Source organism: Notamacropus eugenii, chromosome 4 (genome assembly GCF_028372415.1).
Source record: "Notamacropus eugenii isolate mMacEug1 chromosome 4, mMacEug1.pri_v2, whole genome shotgun sequence".
NCBI classification, from domain to species: domain Eukaryota; kingdom Metazoa; phylum Chordata; class Mammalia; order Diprotodontia; family Macropodidae; genus Notamacropus; species Notamacropus eugenii.
In genome coordinates, this window is record NC_092875.1 from 472,593 (window position 1) to 486,330 (window position 13,738).

A 13,738-nucleotide genomic window follows, 5' to 3' on the forward strand; every position below is an offset into this window, starting at 1 on the left:
TATTGTTCATCATGCTGGGCTACAATTTGCCTCTTTCACATTACAGTCATTGGTCCTGAGTCTTCCCTCTGGGGTCAAACAGAGCAAGTGGGATTCATCTTAGACATGAGAGCCTTTCAGGTATTTGAACAGTATTTCCAGTTGCCCACCAAGTTTTCTCTTCTTCAGGATAAGTAGTCTCACTCCTTTCAGCTGGTCCTCATTTGCCTTGGTCTCCAGTCCTTCATGAGCATAGGCCTTCTTTGGATGTATTCCAACTAGTCAATGCCTCTTGTTGATTATCTCCAGTTTCTCTTAAATAATAGGTATAAAGAGATATCTTGTTTGTCCATATTTATTTGTCTGGAGGTAGCTGTCAAAAGTGCCTTGGAACTGGAGTGTAAATTACTTTGTAAAATCTTATAATTATGTAATCTGTTTTTATGAACAATGGTGGAACCACTTATTTGGCACCCTGACATCTGTCAGTTGTGGCCATGTTTATGGATTCGTTAGAAATGGGGGGATATCATGACTTGTCTTGACCTGTGTCTTCCCCTGGTGTCTGAGAACTCTGCAGGAGAGAGTAAGGCTGATGACTTTACCTCACTTACAAGTAAAGCAGCAACAATAGTCTGTGTGTGAAGAAGCTCAGGACTTCAAAAGGTCAGTGTTTCTCTCTCCATTCAGTGCAAAAGCTGTTTCCTTATCAGTCCCTTTTAATCGAAGAAAACTGCTGAGCTAAATTTGTAAGTGCAGTGCTCTCTTAAAACACTTTACTCCAAAAGAAATTATTATCTCAGCTTTACCTGAAAATCTCCTTGTGGCTAGGAACTTGTTATGTTCTTTACCTTAATTGTATTGTTAATGGAATGGGAAGAGCTTTCCCATCTATTAACAGGTCCATATGACCTGCTAGAGTCACATGGAGTCTGTGTTGGGAGGAGCTTGACTATTGGGTGGAGCAGGAAGTTGGTGTGAATTGGAGCTTAGAGAGAAAAAGAGGGAGCAGAGAGACAGAGCTTCTAGTGGGCATAAGAGAAGGGCATGTTGCTTAAGGGAGGCTGTTTGTGGGAAGGCTTGGGGATGGCAGTGCTCCCTCCAGGGATAATGTGTACAGGCTTCTTGGTTACTATGATGGAGTTGGCTTTCTGGTATATGAATAGACATCTTGGTTCTAACTTCAATCTTTGTGATTCAAACCTGGAAATATGCCAACATATTCACAGCAGTCTCTGTGGGTATGACTTTGGCAATGTATCCATCTCAGACTCTCTTTTTACCCTGTCCTTATTACCTCATCTTGTTCTTTGACTCTCTCTTTCCTTGTTTTACCTATGCCTCTAATATCCCCTCCCTTCTCTTCTCCACCCATCCACCTAATCTTACTGCATGCACACTTGCAAAAATCCTTCTCCAACGCCATCCCCTGGTTTTATCCTCTTTCTGAATGTTCTGTAGACTTCTTCTAATGTAACCTTTTCTGTTGTATATGTTGTTTCCTCATCCAACCACATGAGAGTACGTTTCCAACATCACTAGCCCACCAACACCTCTTTCCCCTGTATTAGTTCTTCCTTCCATGCCCTGTTTTTATGAGAGACTTGCTCGTTTTTACCTGTTCCTGCCCAGTTTTATTTTTTAGAATCACCCCATTATACACACGCCAGTCACGCAAACCTTTCTTTCAAACTACCTTAGTAATGGCACCAGTTTTGAGAATACTATCAGTTACTCTTATTAATAACATTTTCCTATACAGTAAGTAAACAGTTTGACCTTAAGCAGTGCCTTAGAATTAGTCTTTACTTAATTCCTTATGTTTCTTCTGGCAACAAAGGTAGCAAGCCAGCTGTTACACTCTCTTCCTTCACCTTCCTCAAGAGGCTTCTTAATTCCTCTTCACCTTCTGCCATAGGAGTAGTACCAAGTGCATATCTGAGACTGCTGGTATTTCTCCTGGCACGCTCAATTCCAGCTTTTGATCCCTCCAGTCTGGCATTTCATGTCAGAGAATGCACACTGGAGAGAAAGCGTATGAATATAACCAGTGTGGTAGAGCTTGCCTATCACAGCAGTCTTGCTGAACATCAGAGAATCCACACTGGAGAGAAACCTTACAAATGTAATCAATACAGAAAGACTTTCAGATGTTGGAAATCTATAGATGACCATCTGAGGATCCATACTGGAAAGAAACCTTATGAATGTAATCAATGTGGGAAGGCTTATATGAGGAGGACATGTCTTATTATACATCAGAGAACCCACACTGGAGAGAAATGTTATGAATGTACCCAGTGCAGACAGGCTTTTACACAGAGGACCCATCTTACCCGACATCAGAGAATCACACTGGAGAGAAACGTTAAGAATGTCATCACTGTTGCAAAACCTTGAGGCTAAAGTGAGTCCTTGTTTACCATCACAGAATTCATGGGACATATAGGAATCTTCTAACTGACCTGAATGCGGAAAGGCGTTGAAATGGAGTACAGAGTGTCTTAGCAGAAAATTCATTCTGGATACAAGCCATCTATGCACTCAGTGTGGGAAGACTTTCAGCCAGAAATCACCTCTAATCCTCTCATTATAAATGAGAGAATTTATAGTGAAAAGAAATTTTATGAATGTGCTCAGTGAGTATATCCCTTTCTCTAGAACATGGAGGTCATGGGTGAAGGTTAAATTTTGTTTCTGATTGTAAGAGAAAGTTGAGAGAAGGAAAATAAATCATGTCAACCCTCAAGATTGTAAAACCAGAGCAGGAGGCAATAGGCTGATAATCTACAGAACTATGTGAGAGAATATATGTGAATGTTCTCAGAAATAGAATGTCTTCAGGATAAGGAAAAGACCTTGTGGCAATATTATATCAACTGGGGAACAATCTTTGGTGAAGGGAAGAAATCAGATTTGTTTGATCAAGGATATAAAAATTTTGATCAAGGATATAAAAAAATTGATCAAGGATAAAAAGTTTTAGGGGAATGTTGTGTTCTCCCACAGGTCACCTCCATGCATGTATTAAGCCTACATTGAGGCCACTGCATGTGGCAGTCAAGAGACTTCTCATTAGCTTGAGATCCTTTCTGCCTCCTGATTTTGGTGACCCAGCAATCATAGTGATGAGGCAGGGATTCCCCTGACAGACTTGAGGCAGAGCAGAACCATTGTGTGAACAAAACAGCCCCTCCTAGGCAGGGAAGAGGCCTTGCAGTCTCTATCTACAAAGCTTCCCATGGTTGCTCCTCCTCTGCCAGCCTGGAAAGGAAAGCTAAAGGAACTCAATTCCATGTCAGAGGCCTCGAGCCTGCTGCTCACATGCTTTCTACATGCGTCCTGAGGACAGCACCCTCATCAGAGTGATGGTTGCCAGTGCAGAGACCAATAGGTTGGACATGAGGGAGAAATTCCAGGGGCATTATGGGAAGTCTCTATATTCTCTCATCAAGGCAAGTCAGAGGGGTCTTGTCTTCCCAGGAAAGGCAAACACTGATAGGAAGAAAGGTTTCTAATGACATTCAGTTGGAAGGGCCTTCAGAGGCCACCTGGGCCAAACCCATACCTGCAGAGTCCTTGCTTTGAAATCATTTCTACTTGAAGACCAGCCAGGAAGGCAGCCCATTCTTAGGATATTGTTCATCATGCTGGGCTACAATTTGCCTCATGCACATGACACTCATTGGTCCTGGGTCTTGTCAGGACTTATAAGTCTTAACTTAACATGTAAGACAGGCCTGCATGCAAAATATACATAAAATTTCATGACGGTGATCTATTTGGAAATGTCACTATGAGAAATAAAAGTGTATTTGGATTTAAAGTCTGCCACACTGGTCAATGAATGCAATCACTCCAGGCTGTTACACTCATGTATGTATAAAGTGATATTAAAGATAACATAATTTGGGAACTCATTGGACTGAATCAATGTCTTTTGACTGTTAATAACTTTATGTCATATTAGAAATCCATATTATCCTTTATTAGCATCCATTCTTTTTGTTTGTGTCTGGGGAAACCACTGTGTATGAAACGTTGCTAACAAAAAAATAAGTTCTAGAGGGTGATGCAACTATATTCTTACTCAATTAACTTTTCTTTAGAAATATTGAATCAAGCTATTCACCAGTGACATATCAATGCTTAACAACTTAAGTATTTAATTGAACAGACTTTGTTTTAAAATAATGACAACTTACTGTTTGGGAAAAGAACAGAAGGCCTTCTAAGTTCTCCTTTTCTGGGTAGTCCTTTGGGGACTGAAGAGTTGCCTTGGGACAATCATGTCTGAAAGATTATAAAATCTTATCAGCTCTGGGGAAGAAGTAGCCAAAAAAAAAGTTTCTCCAATTCTGCCTCGGTCTCCAAGGGGGTGGTATTGTTTAGAAGCTGATGTCTAACACAGAAATGATGTTCATCTGAAAGATTGCCAACTGATGATGAAATTTATAAAACTGAATCCAGAACAGCATGTATGGAAGTTACCCCTTTGAGCCACCTTAGTCTCAGTAGACCCTGACCTTGATTCACAGTGGGACTCCTTCCTTGAGAAGAGTGCATATGGTCAACTGGCAGTTGACAGGATGACATTTGACAGGATCACATAACTGTAGAAACCTTTGAAAGGCACTGTTAGGAGAATTTTTCCATGAGTATGTTCTTTAAATAGGGAAAACCTACCAGACCATATAGCTATGACATAAATAACATCCCTTATGAATAAGCATATGCAGGTGAAGACTACATGGAAGGGATCAGATCAAGTATGTCTGAAGTGTCTGAAGAACCATGGACAGAGGGTCACAACAGTAGATAAGAGGCAGCAACAAAAAACCTTCCACAGAAAAGGAAGAACAAGAAACCCAAGGGTGCATGATGAGGTTCTAGAAATAGCTGAGGAAAGAAGGGAAAGGAGAAAGGGAACGATCTACCCAAGTGAGTGCAGAATTCCAGAGAACAGCAAAGAGAGAGAAAGTTTGTTTAATGGGAAATGCAAAGAAACAGAAGAAATCGACAGAGTAGGAATGATGAGATCTCCAAGAAAATCAGAGATATCATTTCATGTGACAGTATTCTGTAAGCAAGGCTTCAGCAACATGTGAACTGAGAAATACCGGAAGAATAGGCTGGTTCTCAAAGAAGCAGAGGAAGTAGAGACCAAGGTGTCAACCTTAACTCTAAATTCTTCAGATTGTGATGAAATCAAGGGAGTTTCAGAAAACACAAAACAAAACAAAACCCTACTTCTTCACTGACCATACTAAAGCTTAGGATGACTAGATGGAACACAATGTTATGTGGCAAGTCTTAAAAGAGATGGGAGTACCCAGTCACCTTATCTGTATTCTGAAGAGCCCATATGAGGGCCAAGAGGCAACACATACAACTATACATGGAACAACTGACTGGTTTCAGATTGGAAAAGGAGGACAACAAGGCTGTATGTTGTCATGTATTTGATTTAACTTGTATGCAAAGTAAATCACATGAAATGCCAGACTGGAGGGATCAAAAGCTGGAGTTGAGCGTGCCAGGAGAAATACCAGCAATCTCAGATATGCACATGGTACTACTCCTATGGCAGAAGGTGAAGAGGAATTAAGAAGCCTCTTGAGGAAGGTGAAGGAAGAGAGTGTAACAGCTGGCTTGCTACCTTTGTTGCCAGAAGAAACATAAGGAATTAAGTAAAGACTAATTCTAAGGCACTGCTTAAGGTCAAACTGTTTACTTACTGTATAGGAAAATGTTATTAATAAGAGTAACTGATAGTATTCTCAAAACTGGTGCCATTACTAAGGTAGTTTGAAAGAAAGGTTTGCGTGACTGGTGTGTGTATAATGGGGTGATTCTAAAAAATAAAACTGGGCAGGAACAGGTAAAAACGAGCAAGTCTCTCATAAAAACAGGGCATGGAAGGAAGAACTAATACAGGGGAAAGAGGTGTTGGTGGGCTAGTGATGTTGGAAACGTACTCTCATGTGGTTGGATGAGGAAACAACATATACAACAGAAAAGGTTACATTAGAAGAAGTCTACAGAACATTCAGAAAGAGGATAAAACCAGGGGATGGCGTTGGAGAAGGATTTTTGCAAGTGTGCATGCAGTAAGATTAGGTGGATGGGTGGAGAAGAGAAGGGAGGGGATATTAGAGGCATAGGTAAAACAAGGAAAGAGAGAGTCAAAGAACAAGATGAGGTAATAAGGACAGGGTAAAAAGAGAGTCTGAGATGGATACATTGCCAAAGTCATACCCACAGAGACTGCTGTGAATATGTTGGCATATTTCCAGGTTTGAATCACAAAGATTGAAGTTAGAACCAAGATGTCTATTCATATACCAGAAAGCCAACTCCATCATAGTAACCAAGAAGCCTGTACACATTATCCCTGGAGGGAGCACTGCCATCCCCAAGCCTTCCCACAAACAGCCTCCCTTAAGCAACATGCCCTTCTCTTATGCCCACTAGAAGCTCTGTCTCTCTGCTCCCTCTTTTTCTCTCTAAGCTCCAATTCACACCAACTTCCTGCTCCACCCAATAGGCAAGCTCCTCCCAACACAGACTCCATGTGACTCTAGCAGGTCATATGGACCTGTTAATAGATGGGAAAGCTCTTCCCATTCCATTAACAATACAATTAAGGTAAAGAACATAACAAGTTCCTAGCCACAAGGAGATTTTCAGGTAAAGCTGAGATAATAATTTCTTTTGGAGTAAAGTGTTTTAAGAGAGCACTGCACTTACAAATTTAGCTCAGCAGTTTTCTTCGATTAAAAGGGACTGATAAGGAAACAGCTTTTGCACTGAATGGAGAGAGAAACACTGACCTTTTGAAGTCCTGAGCTTCTTCACACACAGACTATTGTTGCTGCTTTACTTGTAAGTGAGGTAAAGTCATCAGCCTTACTCTCTCCTGCAGAGTTCTCAGACACCAGGGGAAGACACAGGTCAAGACAAGTCATGATATCCCCCCATTTCTAACTAATCCATAAACATGGCCACAACTGACAGATGTCAGGGTGCCAAATAAGTGGTTCCACCATTGTTCATAAAAACAGATTACATAATTATAAGATTTTACAAAGTAATTTACACTCCAGTTCCAAGGCACTTTTGACAGCTACCTCCAGACAAATAAATATGGACAAACAAGATATCTCTTTATACCTATTATTTAAGAGAAACTGGAGATAATCAACAAGAGGCATTGACTAGTTGGAATACATCCAAAGAAGGCCTATGCTCATGAAGGACTGGAGACCAAGGCAAATGAGGACCAGCTGAAAGGAGTGAGACTACTTATCCTGAAGAAGAGAAAACTTGGTGGGCAACTGGAAATACTGTTCAAATACCTGAAAGGCTCTCATGTCTAAGATGAATCCCACTTGCTCTGTTTGACCCCAGAGGGAAGACTCAGGACCAATGACTGTAATGTGAAAGAGGCAAATTGTAGCCCAGCATGATGAACAATATCCTAAGAATGGGCTGCCTTCCTGGCTGGTCGTCAAGTAGAAATGATTTCAAAGCAAGGACTCTGCAGGTATGAGTCTGGCCTAGGTGGCCTCTGAAGGCCCTTCCAACGGAATTTCATTAGAAACAAGACCCCTCTGACTTGCCTTGATGAGAGAATATAGAGACTTCCCATAATGCCCCTGGAATTGCTTCCTCATGTCTAACCTACTGGTCTCTGCACTGGAAACCAAGACTCTGATGAGGGTGCTGTCCTCAGGACGCATGTAGAAAGCATGTGAGCAGCAGGCTCGAGGCCTCTGACATGGAATTGAGTTCCTTTAGCTTTCCTTTCCAGGCTGGCAGAGCAGGAGCAACCATGGGAAGCTTTATAGATAAACACAGCAAGGCCTATTGCCTGCCTAGGAGAGGCTGCTTTGTTCACACAATGCCTCTGCTCTGCCTCCAGTCCATCAGGGGAATCCCTACCTCATCACCAAGATTGTTGGGTCACCAAAATCAGGAGGCAGAAAAGATCTCAAGCTAAAGAGAAGTTTCTTGATTGTCACATGCAGTGCCCTCCATGTCAACTGAATACCTGCATAGAGGTGGCCTGTGGGAGAACACAACATTTCCCTAAATGGCTCCAAGTTTTACATCCTTGACCAAACAAATCTGATTACATCCCTTCACCAAAGATTGTTCCCCAGTTGGCATAATATTGACACAAGGATTTTTCCTTATTCTGAAGACGTTCTACTTCTGGGAACATCCACATGTATTCTCTCACATAGTTCTGTAGATTGTCAGCCTACTGCCACCTTTTCTGGTTTTGCAACCTGGATGGTTGGCATGAATTATTTCCCATATCTAACATTTCTGTTCTAGTCAGACACAAAATTTAACATTCATCCATGACATCCATGTAGTAGAGAAAGGGTTATACCCACTGAACACATTCATAAAGTTTCTTTTCACTATAAATCCTCTGATGAGAGGATCAGAGATGATCTCTTGCTGAAATTCTTCCCACATTGAGTGCATAAATGGCTTCTACCCGGAATGAATTTTCTCCTAAGATACTCTGTACTCCATTTCAATGCCTTTCCCCGTTCAGGTAAGTTAGATTCCTATATTTCCCATGAATTCTCTGGAGGTAAACAAGATCTCATTTTAGCCTGGAGATTTTGCCACAATGATCACATTCTTAAGGTTCCTCTCCAGTGTGCGTTCTCTGATGTTGGGTAAGATGCATCTTCTGTTTAAAAGCCTTTCCACACTGGGTACATTCATAACATTTCTCTCCAGTGTGGGTTCTCTGATGTTCAGCAAGACTGTGCTGTGATAGGCAAGCTTTTCCACATTGATTACATTCATACAGTATCTGTTCAGTGTGGATTTTCTGATGTTGAGTAAGACTGCTCCCTGATTTAAAAGCTTTTTCACACTGATTACATTTATAAGGTTTCTCTCCAGTGTGTGTTATCTGATGTACAACAAGATGACCACTCTGTATAAAAGCCTTTCCACACTGATTACATTTATAAGGTTTCTTTCCAGTGTGGATTTTCTGATGTGCAATAAGATATTTCTTCTTGGTAAAACCCTTTCCACATTGTTTACAGTCATAATATTTCTCTGCAGTGTGGATAGTCTCAGGTGTTGTGCAGATTTCTCTTGAATTGAAGTCAGAGGGATCCTCACTCATGAATCTTGACTTGTGAGTTTCTTCCACAGAAAGGGTTAGCTCTGCAGCACTTTCCTTCATTTTCAGTCTGATCTCTCCTTCTAAAAAAAAAAAAAGCCAACAATAAAACAAACAGGCACTACACGCGCACACACACACACACACACACACACACACACACACACACATCCCCTTTGCGCCATAGGTAGAACAAAAACAGAGTTACTTTCTATTTCCCTGAGCAAAGAGAACCATCTTCAAAGGGCAGAAAGTCCTTTTAAAATGCCCTTACCTCACATTCCCAGGATGATTTAATAACCAAAGAGTTTCATGCATGAATTTACATTGAATCCTCACAAAAATTCTGCATTCACATGAAGAATACCAACACTTTTTGTATTTACCTGAGGCATTAAGGATTTTGTTCTGTCATACTAATTTCTAGAGACAGGTTCACAAACCCCTTAAAGGACAGAGACAATTACACAAGGAATTTGAGAGAAAAATTTGTCAGTGGTACCTTTCAGTGGTAAATAATTGTCCGGTTGGGTGACAAAGGTATTTATCTTCTGGGACAAGAAGTATGTGCACATTTCAACCTTAACAGTTGTCTTTTAGCAACGATTCCCAACAATCACTCCAACAACACACAGCGTTTGGGGATCATGCAGTGAGTACCTCAAACTCTGACTGCTTCTGACGATGTGCAACATATTGTTTCAGTTTCTCAACTTGATATCAAATTGTTTCCAAACTTCTCAGAAGGTTGGACATTCACGTGCAAAAAGTCACAGGCATGCCAAGACCCTTGGTGTCTGGCTATCACAGCACTGGAATTGTCCTCTCCTTCTTGGTCTACCTTGCAATCATATCTCATCAAACCTGAAATCACCAGATCAAAGTCTCCCTTGGGTTTACAATCATGCAGCAGTGAGAGCAGGCTATTAGAAAACAAACAGGGTGGGACTGGAAGAGGGGAGGAGGAAGGATGAAGAGGGTTTGGGAAGGCTTCCTGTGGCTTTGTGGTTGTTGAAGGAGACTTAAAGGCTGGAAAGGTTGGGGTGGGGGGTCGGTTATAGAGGGCTTTGAATGCCTATCCTTGTACAGAAATGCTCCATGAGAAACATACTGGCAGCTTCATAGACCATGGTGTACGTCTATGGCAATGGCCTCATGGGGTGATGTATGGGCACAGATTGCACTCACCTGGGAAGGGTGTCTGTGGCTCCCAGGGGCCAATCCCTCTTACTCCAGGCTCCCTGCTGGGGCCAGGCCTGGGTCCTCTGCAGACTGAGCTGGGCAGGGGGAAGGATCCCAGAGGGGGAGAGGTCTTGCTCTTCTCTTTTAAGCAGCAAGCTGGTCTATAGGGATTCACAAGGGTGAGGCCCCACAGCAGTTACAAAGGCCCTGGCACCACCCTCAGGGGAGACACTCCACCCTACAGAGGAAGGGAGGAAGCAGAGAGGGTCAGGGCTGGAAATGGAGATGGTCTGAACAGGAAGATGACCACCCTCCCTCTCTTACTCCTTCTCCCCTGCTCCCCCCCCCCCATTCTCCCACAGAAACTCAGGAGGTAGAGGGGGCTTGGGATCCCAGATGAGATGAGACCACTTGGAGCCTCAATGGCTTCTCAGTCAGAGCTCTCCCTTCACATGATTCTCTGCCCTCCCTGCATCCCCTCTGCCTGACTCACAGACACATTATCTAGGCTGCAGACTGACTGCTTGATCAAGGAGAGAAGGAAGCTAGGGAAGGTTGAGGAGAGGGAGGGCTCTTGAATGACCAGGGGAAGCTTGAAACTGGGAGATAAAATCCAGTCTAGGATTTAGCCCCCTGGCATGGGACCTGGGGCAGGGCAGCAGGAGGCCTGAGGAAGGGGAGCAGGGGTAGGGTCTGGGAGACAAGACCATCTAACATAGCTCATGGAGGGAGGTCAGGGACCCTGGAAGGACAGAAGGGATCCAGGAGGACACTGAGCCTGGGGAAGCTGGATGACTGTGTCCTGAGGTCTCACTACGAGCTGGGGAGAACTGTTGGGATGCTCTGGTAGAGCTTAGACCTGGAATTCCTAAAGGAAGACTGGAGACAGGGAGCCACATGCCTGGATCTGACAGGAAAGCAGCCCCAGAGCCATGGGTGCAGAGAAGGGGGGCCAGGAAAGAGCTTTGGTAACTCTGTTCAGGGTGGGGTCGTGGAGGCAGGAATGTAGGATTCTTGCATCCTGAAGGTAGGACAACTAAATTTCTAACCAAGAGCTTAGAGATTAGGGGACAGGGAGACAGGACAGCTGGGTCCTGATAGGAAGGCTGAAATCGGGACTCCCAGAATCCTTTGGGCAAAGTCTTCAGTCTGGAATTGTGCTCTGGCTCAGCCCTACCTGCAACCTGTAAGCACAGAGCTGGCATCCTGGAAGGCAGAGAGATTCCATCACCACAGGAAGGGAGAGCGATCTCAGCTGCAAAAGGAAGGCACAGGGAACCTTGCTCAGGCAAAGGTAGAGAGAGCTTAGATATAGGAGAAGGGAGAGATTTGAAATCAAGGGAGAGCAGAGCATTCTGGGCTCCAACACTTCTTGCTCCTGGCCAGCCCAGCCTGGGAGGGTCCTCTCATCCCCAGGAGCCCCTCCCCCTCCAGCCCCGCAGGCCCCCAGGATGGCTGAGCCCTTTCTTCCAATCACACCCAGGACTAGAACTCAGAGATCCTAGATGCCTCCCCTCCCTAAGCCCTACCCTCCATTCCATGCAATGCCTTCTCTAGTGCAATGATCCCTCCTCTGCCCTAAACACCTCCCAGGCCTCCAAACTCCATCCCCCCTGGGATCAAACTGCACCTGCCCATTCCGCCCATCTGTGAGAGCTCCTCCTTTCAGTGTCTCCAGCCCCTCCCCTCCCCCACCCTCCACACTCACCCGCTCCTCCCCTGAGCAGAAAGATTGCCAGGATAAAACTGGCACCAGACTTCCTGAAAGTAATATTGCAACTACAGAGGGAGGGAGGAGGCAGGAAGGGCCAGGCTTGGAAAGAAAGATGCTCTGAACAGAAAGGCTCCTTCCCTCCCTCTCCTGCTCCTTCCCTTCTGTCCGCCTCCCCTCCCCATCCTTCTGTAGAGACCCAAGAGGTGTAGGGGATTTGGGGATCCCAGATGGTATGGGACCAGTCAGAGCCTCAGTGAGCCCTGAATCAGAGCTGCCCCTCCACCTAGTACCCTGCCCTCCCTGCGTGGAGAACCAAGGGTGAACAACATTCTGTAAGGGAGAGCGGCTGCCCCACTTGGGACCAACTGGCCAGGCCCAGTTGGACAATGATGCTATTACCTTCCTTCTTTCCTTCCTTCCTTCTTCCTTTCCTCCCTTTTTCTTTCCCTCATGGGGAGTAATAATCATTTAAGAGCGTTTCAACTCCAGTAAAGACCAAAGCCTGAACTGATCAGTTGGACAAGCTTGCTTTGCTCTCTGAGTGAACTAAAAATATATTTTCATATGTGTGTGTGTGTGTGTGTGTGAGTGTGTGTGTGTGTGTGTGTGTGTGTGAGTGTTTATAGTTGCTGTATCAGCACTATGGGATTGGATGAGGCTGACCTGGAGCATTCCTCCTGTCTGGGGCACTGTCTTGGATAGCGGCACTTTTCTATTGATAGCCTATGCACATAGGTTATGCAGGGGAAACACAGATGCCCCGGGATTGTAATTTCAATGGACACTTTGTCAGTTCTCCTCTCTTATTGGATTTACAACCTATTCTGCTCAGAAATGTCCTTTCTCATGCTACAGTTAAAAACAAATGAAAGCTATAACTGTTGAGTGACACAGACATCCTGAATTAGGATTGCTCTAAGAATATCTAGGTCTTCCTCAATTTGCCTAAATCAGTCAGAATGAAAGCTCTGATTCTGTGTCCCAACATGTTGGCCAGCTGAAGGCAATAAATATGAGTTTCTATGCCACCTTGCCTGTTTGCCTCTTTTAACCAAACTTCCAGCTAGATAGGAGCCATATCCTTACATGTGGACATTCTGTCCAAACGAATAAAAATTTTGATTCCTTAAACTTCCCCAAATGTCTTGGATTTGGGGGCTAGACTTTTTTTTCCTATCCCACTCACGTATTCTATGATTTTTTAAATCTGGCACAATTAACTCTCATCTCATGTAGTCTTCCCTTAGGATTTCTTGAAATGTAGCTAACAAGAGAGGTAGAACCAGGAGAACTTTGTACACAGCAACAACCACAGTGTGCGAGGAATTTTTCTGGTAGACTTAGTCCTCCACAGCAATGCAAGGACCTAACACATTCCCAACAGACTCTTGAGGCAAAACGCCTTCCACCTCCAGAGAAAGAACTATGGAATTGGATCACGGAATGAAGCAAACCCTTATCTCTTGCATTATGTTTTGCTTTATGGTTTCTCCCATTCGTTTTGATTCTTCCCTGCAACATGACTAAGGTGAAAAGTAGACATCAAGTTGTCAAACCCAATCCCTAAATTCTTTGGACTTCTGGGAAGGGATTTCTGGGAGAAAAGTCTACTTCTTTTTCATTGACCATCCTAAAGCTTTTGCCCATTTGGATCACGGCAAAAAGGGGTAAGTCCTCAAAGAGACGGGAGTACCAAATTACCT